This window comes from Microcaecilia unicolor, chromosome 1 (assembly GCF_901765095.1).
Source record: "Microcaecilia unicolor chromosome 1, aMicUni1.1, whole genome shotgun sequence".
In the NCBI taxonomy this organism is placed as follows: Eukaryota; Metazoa; Chordata; class Amphibia; order Gymnophiona; family Siphonopidae; genus Microcaecilia; species Microcaecilia unicolor.
The window spans coordinates 697,757,651-697,775,435 of NC_044031.1; the positions used below are offsets into that span (position 1 = coordinate 697,757,651).

General features: G+C 42.8%; 1 protein-coding gene across 1 annotated transcript in view; it reads right to left on the reverse strand.

The window, feature by feature from the left end:
• FAM189A1 (family with sequence similarity 189 member A1) overlaps nt 1-17,785 on the reverse strand; it is an 842,971-nt gene that overhangs the window by 315,451 nt on the left and 509,735 nt on the right. The gene's annotated exons all lie outside the window — the stretch shown is intronic.

Genomic DNA, 17,785 nt, shown 5'->3' on the forward strand with positions numbered 1-17,785 from the left:
CATTCTCATATATTCCTTTGTCAGCTGACTGTGCTCCTTCTCCAGGATTTTCTTCCATGAACACAGAAATATTTGTTTAACATGTCTGCTTTTGCACATCATGCTCCACAGAGTGGTTCCCAGCATCCTTCAATCTTATAATTCTATTTCTAGTCTTCCTCCTTTTCCCAACACACCTGAAAAAAGTCTTGCCACCTATATTTATATCTCTAGCCATTCTTTCTTCCCCCAATACATGGATTTCTCTTGTTTTGATATGAAAAAAGTACCCACTGAAGAGCAGACACAAATGTATGCAAGCACTTCTGAGTGGGGCAACAGTCAAAACAAAACTACCCACAGAGTTTTGGTTAATTATGACATACCAAGTTAAAACTGCCCACAGAATTTGCCAGATCATGGGTAGTTTTATTATCTACTTTATAACATGCACTTTATCTGTACTATTCTGTGCCTTTTTTAAGGTCTTGTTAAACAGAGTAAGCTGATAACCACAACAGACAGTTAAAAGTTACGTAATGGCAACTGTCTCCTTGCAACAATTTTAAATGACGTATTTGAGCCAGTAGAAACCAGGTTAAGAATCAGTTATTGTCTTCTTTTAGTGTCGGCAGAATCGGTCATGTTGTTACTTGTATTGATGCCTAGCATATTTGAACTTGGGTAATGAAATTTTGTCATTAAATATCCACATATGGATTCTGCAGTTTATTTAAACCTTTTTTTTAAAGAATGGCATTCATGTATTATATTTTCAAAACCCTTTTTGGTTACATTTTTGTTCTCATTGCATGAGTTCTATTAAAATTCACTTTTAAGTCTGAAGATGAGAAAGGTAAATATACTGTGGATAGGTTCTGCTAAAAAAATAATAAAGTATGATTTTTGGCACAAATTCTAGTCATGAATCTCTAGGAGCTAGAAAAACACATTAAAAAATGTGAAACCAGTTAAAGTATTGCCAAGAAATGTGACAAAGGAGCACTGTTTAAGATACTAGTTTTTAATTCAGTAAAATGGTCTAAAAACAAACATTACGACTCACCTTAAAAAAACAGTAACCCTACATACAGTATATAGGGCCAAAATAACAAATCAGTCAGATGATGATACATGAAACAACAGATCATTTGCTAAATAATGATCATTTTTTTTGGGGGGGGGGGGAGGGAGTTAATTTTTTTAATCCTCATTTTTCCTTATATTGAATTTAATTTTATTTGGGTATTTATCGAAGTTCAATTGAGAATCAACAAAAAACAGTCACTTTTACAGAGAACTGGAAAGCAATCACTGTGAATTAACAACAAAACAGTCAACAGTTAAACAGTCATTTTCAGAAACTGAAAAATAGGTATAATCAACTGGGAGTCAGTAATGAGCAGTCATTTTATGGTAGTCTGAATGTAGATCATAACTGGTTACATGGTTGGAGATATAGGTCAGTGATGGGCAACCTTTTGAGCTTGGTGTGTCAAAATTCGCCAAAAAACCGAGCATAACTCGGGTGGTGTGTCACTTCTAGAAAAAAACCATAATTTCACGATATTTATAGTTTAAATAACAAAAATGTATAATTGTAATATATAACTGTATTTAATAAACCAAAACCTAATTATTTAACTTACCTGCTTAGTGACTTCTTTGTTCATCTGTCAGTCGGTTTCTTTTGTTGGTCATGATATTATTTAACTTGTGTGGGGTGCCGTGAACTAAGATAAGTGAGGGGGAGGGGGAATTCTTTAACTAATCTGCCTATTAGTGACTTTTTTGTTGCTGAATTTCATTGGCTAAATCTTCAATTGAAGGTTGGTATTTTGTACACTTCAAGCCCAAGCAAGCGCTACTAACTTCATCTTTCAATCTGTTTCTTTTGTTGGTTTTGATATTATTTAACGCTGAGAATAAGGTTTCACAAAAGTATGTAGAGGGAAAAATTGTGAGTAAAGCCATTGCTATATTTTTCAGGGTGCTAAAAGTGTCTGGTAATCGGATCCAGGCACTCCAAATTTCCTGGTAACTCAGATATTCTCTTAATAATTGCATCTTTATTCTGCATATCGTGAAATAGAACTGGTGCACATCTTAGGAGAGTTTCTTTAATAAATCCTCCCTCACTGAGTGCTTTTCCATGCTGAGCTATGGAGTGAGCAATGCTCAAACTTGCAGATGTTAAATTTGTAGAACCTTTTACAAATGTAAGGATGGAATTAGATTGGCTCTTATAAAAGTGTAGCTGCCTGGAAATGTATTCCTTTCTTTCATCCTCACTTTTTTTCAAGAGCTGGGAATGATTAGTTTCAAAATGTCTATTTATATTCCACGTTCTGCTTACTACCGTTTCAGTACATAGAACGCAAAATGATCTGCCATTTTTTTCTATAATGCCATACATCTCGGTCCATGTCTCTTGAAAGGGTCGGCTACTGCTACTACCACTTCCTTTACTTAACCTTGGTTTTTTATTTTTTGGGTTTTCCATCAGGGGGGCAGTGACAGAAGATAGAATTATAGATAGCCTGTTAGCCCTGCAGGCAATTAGGGGTTAACTAGCCTAACTGACCACCTTATGTAAATTAAGATGGCTGCCACTATTTCTAATGGCGGGAAACGGCACCCATAGCACATGCCCTCGCCTCTCCCAGCCTCCCCCTCACCTATCTCAGTAATGATGGTCAATTAGAAATCCACGACACCCCAGAACAGTAGATTGGATGATGGTTGCTGTGGTTATGTGGTTGCTGGTAATGGCGATCACAGGGCCCCCAGAGATGCGTCCCCCATGGCATTCCGCTGCTCTCTGCTCCGCCGGCTGGAAGTGAAGTCAAAGATCCCCTAATGGCTGTGCAGGAGCCGGGGCAGAGGGAGCAGCAGGGAGGGAACAAGCGGAGGACTCGGAGGGAGCCAATAGGAGCGCACACGGCACCCCCCCCCCCAGCGGGTAAACATGCACCGGGGGGGGGGGGGGGAGGTCGCACTGCACCTGGGGGGAGGCGCATCAGCGATCCGCCCCGGGTGTCAGCAAGGAACGCCGCTGCTTCTCTGTATGCGGCCACATGCGGCCGCGTGTCACCGAAAATGACTACGCGTGTCAGTACTGACACGCGTGTCATAGGTTCGCCATCAGGGATATAGGTAGTACTGGTATGTGATTAGAATCACATACATAGAAACATGACGGCAGATAAAGGCCACATGGCCCATCCAGTCTGCCCATCCTCCGTAACCCCTAACTCTTCCTTTTCCTAAGTGATCCCACATGCTTAAGTGAGGGTTTGGTATGGAGAGTATTAAAGTGTTTGAAGATGGTGCAAGAGGATTAAAGGGATTTGCAGCTTTATGCAGAGGGCTTGACAGATTGAGTCAAGTTTAGCAGTGGGCTATAGGCAGAGAGTTGAGTTCCAAACTATTTTTGAAAGAGCCAGGTTTTTGTTGCTCTTCAGAATGACGTATATTCTGGGATCTGTCTAATTGCTAGTGGAAGAGAGTTCCTTAGTTTTGCTCCTTTACCTCCTATTGTCATGTTGAAGGTTTTCTGTTGTCAGTATTCCCGGGGGTTTGGTAGTGATAATCTGATATCTTGAATGGATCTGAGTGATCTTCTAGTTGGATATTTTTGAAAATGATGATGAGTATTTTAAAGTCTACTATTGCTTTAAGGGGGAGCCAGTGCAATTGTATTAAGAATGTGATAGCATGATCAGTCCAGAAACAGTTGCATATTAGTTTTGCAGCTGCATTTATGACTGGCCGCAATTTTTAAAATTTCTTTTTCTGGTAGGCCCAGTAATCGAGGCCTGAGAGAACCATGGCTTAGACTGTGATCCAAAAGTGTGTAGGTTCCAGGAGGTGTTTCAGTTTGTAGAAGCTTTTCTTGATTATCGTTATTTATCTGTGTAGACATGGTCAAATGTGAGTCTAGCCAGATTTCCAAGATCTTAATTTTCTTTTTTATGGTTATGGTCGAGTCTGCTAGGACTGGTAGAGTGTCTGGAGGTTTAAGAGGACTATTGCTCAGCCATAAGTTATTTGTTTTGTCTGGGTTGATTTTGAGGTTGACGGAGAAAAGCCGTGTGTACAGGAGTTCTAGGTAATTTAAGGGTTTCAGTATATTTCCTAAATTACAGAGCTAGAAATTGAAGAGAACTGGGGATAGCAGTGACCCTTGGGGCGTGCCTTGCTTCATGAACCAGTGCTGAGATCAGGATTGTTGCCATGTCACTTGGATGGTTCTGTGTTTCAGAAAGCCTGTGAACCAGTTGATGACTTTGCCTCCTATGCCTACCTCCACTAGCATCATTAGGAGCATTTCATGTTTGACCAGGTTAAAGGTGGTGTATAGGTCTAATTGCAAGAGGACCTTACGAGACTGGGAGACTGGGTATCCAAATGGCAGATGACATTTTTGTAAGCAAGTGCACAGTGATGCATGTGGGAAAGAGAAACCCAAACCATAGCTATGTTCTCACTGGCAATAACTGCACTTGGCAAAAACTTCTTTAAGTTGCATAAGGTGTGATATCATTCGTAGTTATATTTGGAAAGCTAGTGTGCTTAGCGACTGTTACTTCTGTCACTAGCTCCCAGATCGTGAGCCTTGGGCCCAGGCCGTGAACAGATAGGAAAATCTAGGAACGGCCTGGGGTGGACCGAACCACAACTAGAAAAAAAAATTAATAAACCACAAGTCACTCACCCAGAACACCAGGCTCCCGAGAAGAGGTGCAAAACTCCTCAAAGGTAGAGAACTTCGGGACATGTTCAGCCTGCACCAGCAGGCTAGGCTGCAGCCAACTAACGGAAGTGGAGCCCAGGAACCGACTGGCAACAACAGGACTCCACGGGGTAAAGCAGGGACAAAGATACCGGAACAGCTTCTCGAGACTTCACCTGCACTTAGCCACTGTCCCCCAGGAGTTGAGCCCCTGGGTTCAGGCGGCCAGCAGGACTTCAGGCCAACCGAAGGCAGCAGTTGTATCAGGTGAAGCTGAACCAGACAGATAGGCAAGACAGACCAGGCAGGATCCAGCAGTACAGAGCACTAAGCAAAAGAAGTAGAGGCTAGAGCAAGACTTTTAGGTACAAATAACCCACACAGTTAGACACAGAGAGCGAGGGGTTAACATAGCACACTAAACCGAGATTGGATAGCAGAGCCGGTAGTGGGAGGCGGGGCTGGAGGTTGGGAGGCGGGGATAGCGCTGGGCAGACTTATACGGTCTGTGCCAGAGCCGGTGGTGGGAGGCGGGGATAGTGCTGGGCAGACTTATACGGTCTATGCCAGAGCCGGTGGTTGGGAGGCGGGGCTAGTGCTGGGCAGACTTATACGGTCTGTGCCCTGAAGAGCACAGGTACAAATCAAAGTAGGGTATACACAAAAGTAGCACACATGAGTTGTCTTGTTGGGCAGACTGGATGGACCGTGCAGGTCTTTTTCTGCCATCATCTACTATGTTACTATGTTACCCCAGAAAAAGAGGTGGAACCACAACAGACAGAACTAAAACAAACAAGTTGACACATCACAGAAGGCACACACTGCCCCGTCAACCAGAGAACACAGCCCAGCTGCAGAGAAAAGCCAATTAACTACACACTGAGACAAACAAATACAAAATGGATCACAGAGAGAATGCTGAAAAGCCAGCACCTAGGAACACAAAAGAGGGGAAAACAGATTCCTTCAACGCACAGAGCAACAGCTCTCAGAAGAAATCAGATAAGAGGCCACAGCAGGAGAAATCCTAACACTAAAGCAACGCTTACCTGAAAACTGCAGGTAAAAATAGATCCTGATTGCTGACGTCTGTAGCTGCAGACGTCAGCTACAACCCAGCTGACCAATAGCAAACAAGTCCCACCCAGCTACCCAAACAGAGAGGTTTCCAGCAAAGTTGCCAGGTCTGCAGGTTTCCCACACAATTGGGCTCCTTTCCGTGAGCCTAGGGTTACCATTCGTCCGGATTTCCCCGGACATGTCCTCTTTTTGAGGGCATGTCCGGGGCGTCCGGCGGATTTTGCCTGCACCCACGTTTGTCCGGATTTCTGGACAAACGTGGGCGCGGGTGCGGGCAGGCGCGGGTGCGGGCAGGCGCGTGCGTGTGGGCAGGCGATCGGCGCCGTGGTAACCCTACTCCCGTCCCCTCCCCTTCCTTACCATGTTCCCTGGTGGTCTAGTGACGTCTTCGAGGCAGGAAAGAGCCCCCTCTTTCCTGCCTGGAGCGCTGCCTCCCCTGTCTATCATCCTCCTCGGTCTGGCTGGGGATTCAAAATGGCCGCCGAGAGTTGAACTCTCGCGAGGCCACTTCAACTCTCGGTGGCCATTTTGAATCTCCAGCCAGACCGAGGAGGATGCAGCAGGCAAGGACAGGCAGCGCTCCGGGCAGGAAAGAGGGGGCTCTTTCCTGCCCCGAAGAGAAGACCCTACTAGACCACCAGGGCTAGATAGTAAGTGAGGGGGGGAACCATGTGACGGGGGGCGGGGAATAGAGGGGCGGAACGAGGACCCGAAGGGGGCGTGGCGGGGGCGGGGTATGAGGTGTGGCGGGGGCGGGGTAGGGGGCGTGACATGTGTCCTCTTTTTCAGAGGACACAAAATGGTAACCCTACGTGAGCCGCTGCGGGAAAAAATTGGCTGCGGGAACTTGGTCCAATAGAAGCCCCGTGGCGGGGTTGACGTCAGGGGCGGGGTTAATGATGTCAGTGGTGACACCAGGGGGCAGGGTTAATGACATCAGATGTGACACCTGGGGCGGGGTTAATGACATTGGAGGCAGGGTTAATGACATTGGAGGCAGGGTTTGATGTTGCACGGGTTTAGGGCTGATTTTGGTTCATGAAAATATTTCCCATCTGGCAACACTGGTTTCCAGCCCCTCTGTAGCCCTAGCAGAGTGGGTTCCAGCCTCTCCTCAGCCTGCTGGCAGAAACATAGCAGAAACATAACAGCGACATCCTAAAGAAGGCTCCTGAGGCAGGCCTTTGTGGCCAAAACACAACGTGTCGAGTCATTGGATGTTTTAATAAACTTCTGGTATTTTGAACATCATCTACCTTTCATCTTTTTTGTCACCATCACTGTGTTTGTCATCATCAGTGTTTGGTTCCTGTTCTTCTGTTCCTTTTGTGGTCACATTTTATTACGTACAGCTCCTTTTTTCCACATCACTCTGCAATTCTTCGCATTAAATCTTAATGCCAAGCATTAGAGTTTTCTTCTAATTTTTATAGATCTATCTCAGTATGCCAGAAATTTCACTGGTAATCTAGTTCCACATTTCAGCCTGATCATTTGACGTTACTGCCTGGATGCCACATTGCCAAGTTAATATGGCCAAGAGAGAAATTCTTATCTTTCCTCCAAAACCTATATTTCACAGAAATGGCTCTTGCCAAAATCTCCAGCGACATCCTTATAGCTAAGGCCAAGGGTCTTTGCTCGATCCTCTTTCTCCTTGGCCTATTCACTGATTTTGACACTGTTGATTATCATCTACTCCTTGATAAGCTGTACTTAGTAGGATTTAGGGATTCTGTACTATCTTGATTTTTTTATTACCTCTTCATTTGTAATTTTGATGTATCTAGCAATGGTTTTCCTCAGGGCCAGCACAACCCGGTAAGCACGGTAAACATGGCAGGGGGGGGCGCCAACCTCTGGAGGGCGTCACAAGCCATGCTTACCGCCGCCGGGAGAGTCACAGTTCCTGCTGGCAGCTCTTGGTCCTCACCTGCCCGCCCTCAGTTTCCCACAACAGCCCTCCTTTCCTTCCTGCCGCCTTGCCTTTACAACTTTTATTTTACCTCAAGTCGCAGCGGTGGCTGTGAAAGCAGCAGACTTGCCTCCAGCCTTCCCTTCCCTCTCAGTGTACAGCCCTCCTCTGACATAATTTCCTCTTTCCATGAAGGTGGGACACTGAGAGGGAAGGGAAGGCAGGGCTGGTGGTTGGGAGGTGGGGATAGTGCTGGGCAGACTTATACGGTCTGTGCCCTGGAAAAGACAGGTACAAATCAAGGTAAGGTATACACAAAAAATGGCACATGTGAGTTTATCTTGTTGAGCAGACTGGGTGGACCGTGCAGGTCTTCTTCTGCCGTCATCTACTATGTTACTATGTTACATACTGAATGGAAATGAGGGAAAGGGAAAAGAGGAGAAAAACTACACATGGATGGAGAAAATAGGCAAAAGCTGGATCCACTCTATACCTTCTCCAGTCAAGGCCGTGGAGGACCCAGCTTTTACCTATGGATGTAGGGCAAGAAATGAAGAAGAAAGGAGGAAAGTAAAGAAATAAATGGAAAGGAAGCCCTGGAAAAGGAGTTAAGCAAACAGATAGAGAGCAGCAGAATCAGAGACTGGGACCAACATGATCAGAAAAACAAAGTCACCAGACAACAAAGGTAGAAAAAATCATTTTATTTTCATTTTACTGTTTGGAATATGTTCAATTTGAGAATTTACATCTGCTGTCTTATTTTGCAATGTATAGCAATGCATTTCTTTCTGTTTTTCTGGCATTGTGCTGCATGCAGACTCTAGCTTCTTAGGATTTCAGGTTAAAATTTGAAGAGTGGCTATCTCTGTTCTGCATGTGTGACTGCAAGGCCAAGTGTCTGAATAGGGATCTGTTTGTTAAGTTCTGAGATTTTGATAACATATTGTTTCAGGCTAAGCAAGACTGTTCTCCTGATTCCTGGTCTATATGCTAATTTGGTTTGTGTCATTTTGGGTATACTGGAGCTGTAACAGCTTACAGAAATTAGTTATTAGTTATTTTTCTAATCCTATACTGGCGCAATATTTTCAATGATGCCTGTTTATATGCACCATGGCTGGTAAAAGGGGTGTGGCTACTGTAGGGGCAGAGCCACAGTGACCCTGCCCCTGGATGGGTAGGGGGCGCTAATAGGCTGCAGGAGGGTGCCAGAAACCCTAGCACCGGCCCTGGTTTTCCTCCACTTCATGTAGTTTTACATGCATACCCCATGGAGTAATTTTATAAAATGCCTTTTACATGCATAAAATGGGGTTAACACATGAAAAACCCTTTATAAAATTATCACCTTAAAATTATCTGGTTGTCAAACTACTGAAAATTGACCACTGGAAGTTAGAAAAATACTTTGTATTCATATGAAACATTTTTGCTAAGCTACTGATAGGATAGAAAACTAATGTAAAAATATAGGATTGATCATTAATGTGACTGAGACCTTATGATATTTTGAAAAAGCTCAGAAATGATGTGCTTAAAAATAACTGGTAAGCAAAAACAATGGCTAATTTTCAGTACTGTTAATTCCCTCATTCGCTTTGCATAGTAAATGAAGGCTGCAAGAGAGAAATACTGAATGCAAAGTTGAGAGCAAATGGTTAGAATGCATGTGAATGAGAAGTAGTGGCAAAGCTATGGGTGGGCCTGGATGGACACAGGCCTGCCCATCAGTGACACTTAGCCTCTCTCTCATCCTCCCCACCCGCTCACCAGCAACTCCCCTCTCTCTGAACACCTCCCATCCCTCCTCCGTGTACCACCAGGACATCGCCAGTGGCAACATTTATTCATACTCACTGCTTGTGCCAGCCCCACAGGCTTCTCTCTGCAATGTCCAGCCAGTGAGGAAACAGGAAGTGATGTCAGCGAAGGCAGGAATCAGCAGAGAGGTTTCAGAAAGAGGGGGTGTTGTAAGTCTGTGGGTGGTTGGGGGGAGAGATGCAGACCTGTTGGGAGCAGGGTAAAGGGGATGAGAGGGGATAGAGAGATGTTGGATGCTGGGGCAGAGGAGAAGGTAAAAAAAATACCCACAGTACTCCAAATATCTACAAAGGTAAGAGGGCTTGAAAAAGCAAGGGAGATTCTAAGCTATGGGTGGGCAGTGTCAGAAGGGTCCACCCATGTTAACTCTGGGCTCACCCAAAATTATAATGCAATTCTCATTACGCCACTGATGAGAAGTGCATTATAATTTGAACATGATAGCAAACAGTGTGAGTGTATTGTCCAGAAAAAATAAATGTTTAGAGTGATATGACTTAAGAAGAAACTGCACCAGTGGGCATATGCAATATGGATCTAACCTTACAATGCCATCACTGAAACCATGTTCATTGGAACTTTTAAGCAGAAGAGATATGTCAACGTAAAAGTATGTCAATGTAAGTCAACAAGGACCATGTTACAAACAGAATGAAACAATTTAAATTTAGATCCCATGAGATAATGGTGAAAGAGCACTGCAAACAGATTCTGACAGAATCAATTTTCTATTGTCAAGCCTGACAAATGATGCCAACAACAAAAATTCTGATCCACATTATATGATAAAAATAGCAGTTGTACTACCAAACTTAAGAATCCACTAGAGTTTGCAGATTTTGTTTAAATATCCAAAAGAAGAAACCTAATTATGGAATAACAAGGAGATCATGAGGCTCATTTTCAAAGCACTTAGGGCCCCTTTTACTAAGCTGCATAGGTGCCTACGCACGCCCAACGTACACCAAAATGGACATACCGCCCTAAAATATCTAGGGTGGGAGGGTGGGAATGTTGGACAATTGTTGAATCATAAGGAACAGCACTGGATTTTTCAATTACGAACATTGCATCCCTCAGGTCTGAACTCCGAGATGGATTGGTGGTCACTGATTTGATTGGTGGACTTTGCAGTGACCTGGCCCAATCAAAACGAGTGGCTCAGCAGTCAGCTGTAAGACGTCGCAGCCATTTTTTTCTCCCCCATGAAGGAGTATTGTGTGCTTGTATTGGTGAGAATTTTTTGATTGCTATGAATGTAAGCTAAGGGACAAGACTCGGAGCTATAATTTTTTTGCTTTTGATTCTACTCTTTTCCCAGTGAACCTCTTCTCTGAAGAAGAAATCAAAACCTGGCCACGTTGGTGGAGGTTCTCCTCTGGTGAATAATTGCTGCCAGTTAAGTGATGCAACATGCATAGAATTATAGCTTTTACTTAAGTAATCTTTGATTTGTTATTAAAAAGTTCTTCTGAAGATGATAGAAAGTAATTTGCAAAGCATTTTGGAAACAATTAGGAAAAAATATACAAAAAAATAGTGGATCAATGTGCACCATGATATGGTGATGTGCACTGAAGACAGGGTCATATGTGGAGAAAGGTTATAATGCTTTCTAATACTTCAGCAGTCAGCAAAATGGAACCTCTAAAGTGAACCCATTTTTGAAGTATGACTAGAATAATCTTTCAGTGGAGATTTAAAAAAAAATACTTATGGTATATGGAGACTGAAGAAGACTTCCTTGCACTGATGCTGCACATGTGCACAACCTAAAGTGCTATCTCTTAATGTGATGCTCCTACAAGTCATTGTCCCCCCTGTTTACTAAGCAGTGGTAGCGGTTGCTGCCTGGCAATGCAGACACAGCCCATACAAAGTGAATGGGCTGTATTGGCATTAGCGCATGGCAGCTACTAGCACGGCTTAGTAAACAGGGGTAAATAGGTGAAAAGATTCCCTACTTGATTTTCCTTTGAAACACAATTCTGATTTTTACAAGGTATTAGTAAATTAAGATACAATAATAGTGCAAATTTACCCCCCCCCCCCCCTTTACAAAGCCACGTTAGCGACTGCCGGTGCGGTAATGCTGACACAGCCCATTCAAAGTGAACGGGCTGAATTGGCATTGCTAGCACGGCTTTGTAACAGGGAGGGTTAGACTTGCTATGTAATATGGATGCACAGAGAGGAAGACTGTAAATAAATCAGAGAGAGGAAGAGGTAAAATTTCTCCCAGTAAAGTCAGCAGGACTATGTGTGGACTGATGGGCTTGTAGACGATCATTTTCAAAAGTATTTCTGCAGGTAAAGTAGTGATTACATATACAAATAGATTTTTGAAAGTTTACATGAATAACATCCCTCTAATTCTATAAAAGTCACCCACAATTGAGCGCACAATTTATTTGAATAACTGAGCCAATTAGCCCCAATAATTGGCTTTCTAACAAGGAATAATTGGCACCAATTAAATATCATTGGCATTTATGTGCGTAAATTTATGCACGATCAGAAAAAGGGGGCTAGGAAATGAGAGGGCATGGGCATAATGGGGGCAATCCTAAAATGCATTGTTATAGAATAATAGGGAAACGTGCCTAATATTGGTGCAAATGGCTGTACCTAATGTTAGGTGTGATTCCCATGTGACAGTCTTTATTGATCTACCAACCAGAAACACATCTAAATCAACACGAACATATCTAAATCTGCACTACCCAAGCTGCAAGGGCTTAAATACAGATCAACTTATGCATCCAGCTTTTCCTACATAAGCACACAATTCTGGAACACATTACCAAAAGCCTTGAAAACAACGTACAACCACCTAAACTTCTGGAAATTACTAAATACTAACCTGTTTGAAAAGGCATACCCTACCGATCCAACCTAAACGCCTGATCCCTGCAACACAACAAAAGTAAAGTACGTAATGGACATAACACAACTCTTCCGCTGACTTTTCCACATGAACCTTTTACTACCACAACATCACTTTGTATTTCTACACACCGGAGTCTGTGAACGCCTCTCCGGTACTATGTAAGCCACATTGAGCCTGCAAATAGGTGGGAAAATGTGGGATACAAATGTAACAAATAAATAAATAAAATTCTATAAACTTCACCTAACTTTAAGCTTGGTTTACAGAATAGCACTTCTTTTGGCACCATATATAGCTTGTATGCAACACAATGAACCCAAAGCCCGGACTCTGCAACACAACGAACCCAAAGCACGAAATGGACATAATATAACTCTTCTGCTCAATGACAACATAACTGTGTTTGTTCCACTCCAATCTATAATACCCAACATTACTTTGTATTCTGTTTTTCTCACTGGATCTGGCACTACCGCCATCTAATGCAGGAGCAGGGGGTAGTGCCACCCCCAGCATGTACCATGTCTGGCGTGACTGGAATTTTTTTTTCACTGCTGGGTTATAACGTGGGAGCCCTTACCGTTACCTAAATAGGTGGCGGTAAGGGCTCCCCTCAGGAATGGTTGCAAGGCAAGTGTTTACTTGCCGCACAGCCATTTCCTTTTTTTGGCTTTTTACCCACTGCGGTAAAAGGGGCCTTGGCACACGGCAAATCTAAGCACTGACACAGCCGCAGGGCCCCTTTTACTGCAGCTAGGTAAAAGGAGTCCTAAGTAGTGGCATTCCCAGGGACAGAGTTAGGGAGGGGTTTGCATTTACATGTAGGATTTTCAAATTTTGAGCATATGCATATAATACCCAGAAAATGTGTGTGTGTGGTAAAGAATAGCTGTAAATAGAAGCACACAAATCTTCTGGGGTAATTTACAAAATGGAAATATGCACATGTTTTTGTTTTGAAAATGTCCCAGAGACCACTTAGCATAAAGTATATGTGCACATTTTACAAATAATACTGTGCAATATTCAGTCTTCATTTAAATTATTTACACATAAGACTTCAGTTTTTCCAGGACCAATATGGCCATTACCATGCTCACAAATTAATTTGAAATGTATGACTTTTCAATGTATTTATTCATGTTTATAGATGAATGCACAGTATTTCAAGATCATTATATACTATATTTTACATCTTAATTTGTCCAGAAATGCATTTATTGAGACTGAACTAAGGAGAGGACCAAGCTGAAAGGATTAAAGACAGACTGATTTTACCAATACTGTCAAAACAAGTATGAAGGAAAGGGGCAAAAATTTCAAACTGAAAATTCTGAGCAATCTACTTCATTGAGGGGGTCTTTTACTGAAGCTTAGCTCGAGTTATCTGCAGTAGGGCCCATTTTATTCCTATGGGCCCTGCTGCAGATAACTCGAGCTAAGCTTTAGTAAAAGACCCCCTGAACTTCTGACTTCAGGCTGCAAACTAATGTTGAGCACATATTTATTACCCAGTACAAACCAAAGCTAATGAGAAACATGTTTCTGATCATGGCAGATACAGACCTTTATTTTTTTGTTTTGTTTTGTTTTAATTTTGCTGCTCTGCTGAATATAAACTGTTCTGCTTTTTCTAATTTGATGACTGTAGAGAAGCAGCTTCAAAACCCTACAGAGACCAATCCAGAAGACAGAATCTAATAGGAAAGTGGCGGCAAAGAGGGGCTGCCTGTTGTCCATTTCTAGAGATCATTTGAATCACCTGCTCTTTCATGAATCGTAAAAAAGATAATATATTCAGTATGAAAACACTGGTCATTATTTAAATACAACATTATTTGTTGACATTATTAAATATTAACATTATTTTTAAAACAGTGGCATTTAAATTAATTTAATTTGACTATTTATAATCCATTTAACCAGAAGCTCAATCAGAGTTCAAAAATATGAATCATACAGTTATAAAATGTAAGAGGATATTACATGTGGAGCATGTCACTTCACTAGCTTCCGATCAGGTACCGCATACAGTTCAAGCTTCTCCTACTAACCTACAAATGCACTCGATCTGCAGCCCCTCCTTACCTCTCTACCCTCATCTCCCCTTACGTTCCTACCCGTAACCTCCGCTCTCAAGACAAATCCCTCCTCTCAGTACCCCTTCTCCACCACCGCCAACGCCTCACCCCGTGCTTGGAATAAACTCCCTGAGCCCATACGCCAGGCCCCCTCCCTGCCCATCTTCAAATCCTTGCTCAAAGCCCACCTCTTCAATGTCGCCTTCGGCACCTAACCACTACACCTCTATTCAGGAAATCTTGCTGCCCCAACTTGACATTTCGTCCTTTAGATTGTAAGCTACTACTACTACTATTTAGCATTTCTATAGCGCTACAAGGCGTACGCAGCGCTGCACAAACATAGAAGAAAGACAGTCCCCTTCGAGCAGGGACTGTCCTTCTTTGTTAAACTGTACAACGCTGCGTAACCCTAGTAGCGCTCTAGAAATGTTAAGTAGTAGTAGTAGTAGTATTTTAGAAAGGGCGTGTATGTGACTAAATAATCATTTAAGAAAGAAATGTGTGTAATTGGGGCATTATTAAAGAGTGGGTGTGAGCACGTATGTTCAATGTGAAATCAGCACATCTCTGACCCCAGGGAAAAATGTTGAATTAATTGAGGGGTCCTTTTACAAAGGCGCACAGAAAAATGGCTTGCGATAGTGTAGGCGAAGGTTTTGAGTGCGCGCTGATCCATTTTTTAGCATGTAGACGCTTACCCTGCTTAGTAAAAGGGCCCCTGAATGAGCAAACAGCAGATAAAACTAGGGCGTAGCCTGGGCCCACCCAATTTGGGGTCAGGCCCGCCCAGCAGCAGTGTTCCTTCCTGCACAGCGATTCCGGTCACAGGCTCAGCTCACAGCGATTCCCACACGCTGCCTGCCGGCTGCCGCTCAACAATCTCCTTGCAGCTACTAAGCGCTAACCCGGAAGCCTCTCCATAGTTGTGTGCTTATGTAGGAGAAGCAGGATATGTAAGTTGTTTTGTACTTAAGTCCTTTGCAATTTGGGTACTGTAGGTTTAGGTATGATCATGCTGATCCAAATCTGTTTCTGGTTGGTAGATCTATGAGGTCTGTCATATATCCTGGGACTACTCCGTAGATAATTTTGTGGACCAAAGTGCAGATTTTGAAGATGATTCGTTCTTTGATTGGGAGCCAGTGCAGCTTTTCTTGGAGGGGTTTAGCACTGTCGAATTGTGTTTTACCAAATATCAGCCTGGCTGCTGTGTTTTGGGTGGTCTGGAGTTTTTTTGTGAGTTGTTCTTTGCATCCCGCATAGATTCCGTTGCAGTAATCTGTATGGCTTAGGACCATTGACTACTAGGTTTCGGAAAATTTCTCTCGGGAAGAAAGGTTTCCACATTGACTAGAACATTTTCTTTATTACGGAGTTTACTTGGCTCTCGAGCGTAAGGTTGCAGTCGATTGTGACTCCGAGTATTTTTAGGCTGTCTGAGGTAGGGAGGGTGTGTCCTGGGGTGTTTATGGCTGTGGGTTTGTATTTGTTATATTGAGATGAGAGGATGAGGCAGTGTGTTTTTTCAATGTTCAGTTTCAGTTGGAATGAGTTTGCCCAGGAGTGCATGATGTTCAGGCCATCATTGGTTTCATTGGTTATTTCTGTTAAGTCATGTCTGAAGGGTATGTAGATTGTAACGTTGTCTGCATATATGAACGGGTTGAGGCCTCGATTGGATAGGGACTTTGCCAATGGGATCATCATTATGTTAAAGAGTATTGGTGATAATGGTGATCCTTGAGGTACTCTGCAGGCTGCTTTCCACGGTGGTGATATGTTTGAGTTTGATTTTACTTGGTATGTTCTGGTGGTTAGAAAACCCTTGATCCAATTAAGTACATTTCCAACAATCCCAAAGTGGCCAAGGAGTCTTAATAGTATATTGTGATTTACCATGTCGAATGTGCTTGACATGTCGAATTGGAGAAGTATGCTTTTACCTGTGGCTATTTCTTGCTTGAATTTTGCCAGGAGAGTGACTAGGACAGTTTCAGTACTATGGTGAGGGCAGAATCCTGATTGTGAGTTATGTAGTATTGAGAACTTCTCCATGTATTCCATTAGCTGTTTGGTCACCAAGCTTTCCATCAGTTTGACTACTAGTTGGGTAGACGTAACTGGGCGGTAGTTGGCGAGGTCGTTTGTGTTTTTCGTGAGTGTCTTTTGGTATTGGGGTGAGTAGGATGTTACCATTTTCCTCGGGGAAGAGACCTTGTTGTAGCATGAAGTTTAGGTGGGATGTGAGGTCTGCTATGAAGCGGCCAGGGGCGGATTTAAGTAGATGACTGGGGCATGTATCTAGTTTGCAGTGGGTGCTGGCAAACCTATGATTCACTTGTGTGACTGATTCAGTGGTGAGGAGGGTAAATGTTGACCAGATACGGTCAGCTGGGTATCCATCAGGGATTAGGTCCAGGTCGAATATTTAAGTCACACATAGAACAGATCTGGGTACCAAAAATGCCTTTTAACTACTACTCCAATTGAAGAAAGACCTGAAAAACAATCACATTTCAAATATCATCCTGTTTTTGGCTATTTTCTTCTGCTTTTATTCCTCATTTCACTGTTTGCAGTGCAATTTCTCCCATCCTTGCAGTCTGCCAGTGACTCATCTTGAAGGATCTGGCATTGTTAGATGGCATCTCAGGGTTTGTGGTTCACTGCATACAGTCACAAACAGTCATTGCTAAAATTCCACTTATTGTGACTAGTGACTACTTAAACTTTAGTAATCACCTAAGAAAATGCTACATGTGCTAAGGCTGGTCTGCACCTGCTGGAAGGTGCTAGGTTCTATTTTCCAATCTGGAATAGCACATTTGTACCCTTGTTTGACTGTTATACCTGTGGGGAAAATGTGCATTAAATACTGCAGTCCTCTCTGAGACTTGGCACTGACAGCTTTATCTACAAGCAACCAGGGACTGTTGGCTGCTAAACAAAATAAGTTGTTGTTAAAATGTGAATTCTAATGCTTCCAAATTAACCGCAGAAATGGTAATTTTTTTCCTTATCTGTAAATTAAATTTCTTTTTACTTTTACATCTTACATCCTGAAGAAAATGTGTTTGCCACTCATAACACGCCATCAAATTAAATCAGGATACTTTCCTAAGCAATTTTTCTGTGTCATTGTCACAAAAGCTCTGTCAGCAGTCTCCCAACACAAGTGAACAAGAAAAACTGCATTCAGTCAAAAATTACCAGTGATTACCACACCATTACAATAAACTTCCCTGAAACTACCCAAGGTTAAGAAGTAAAAT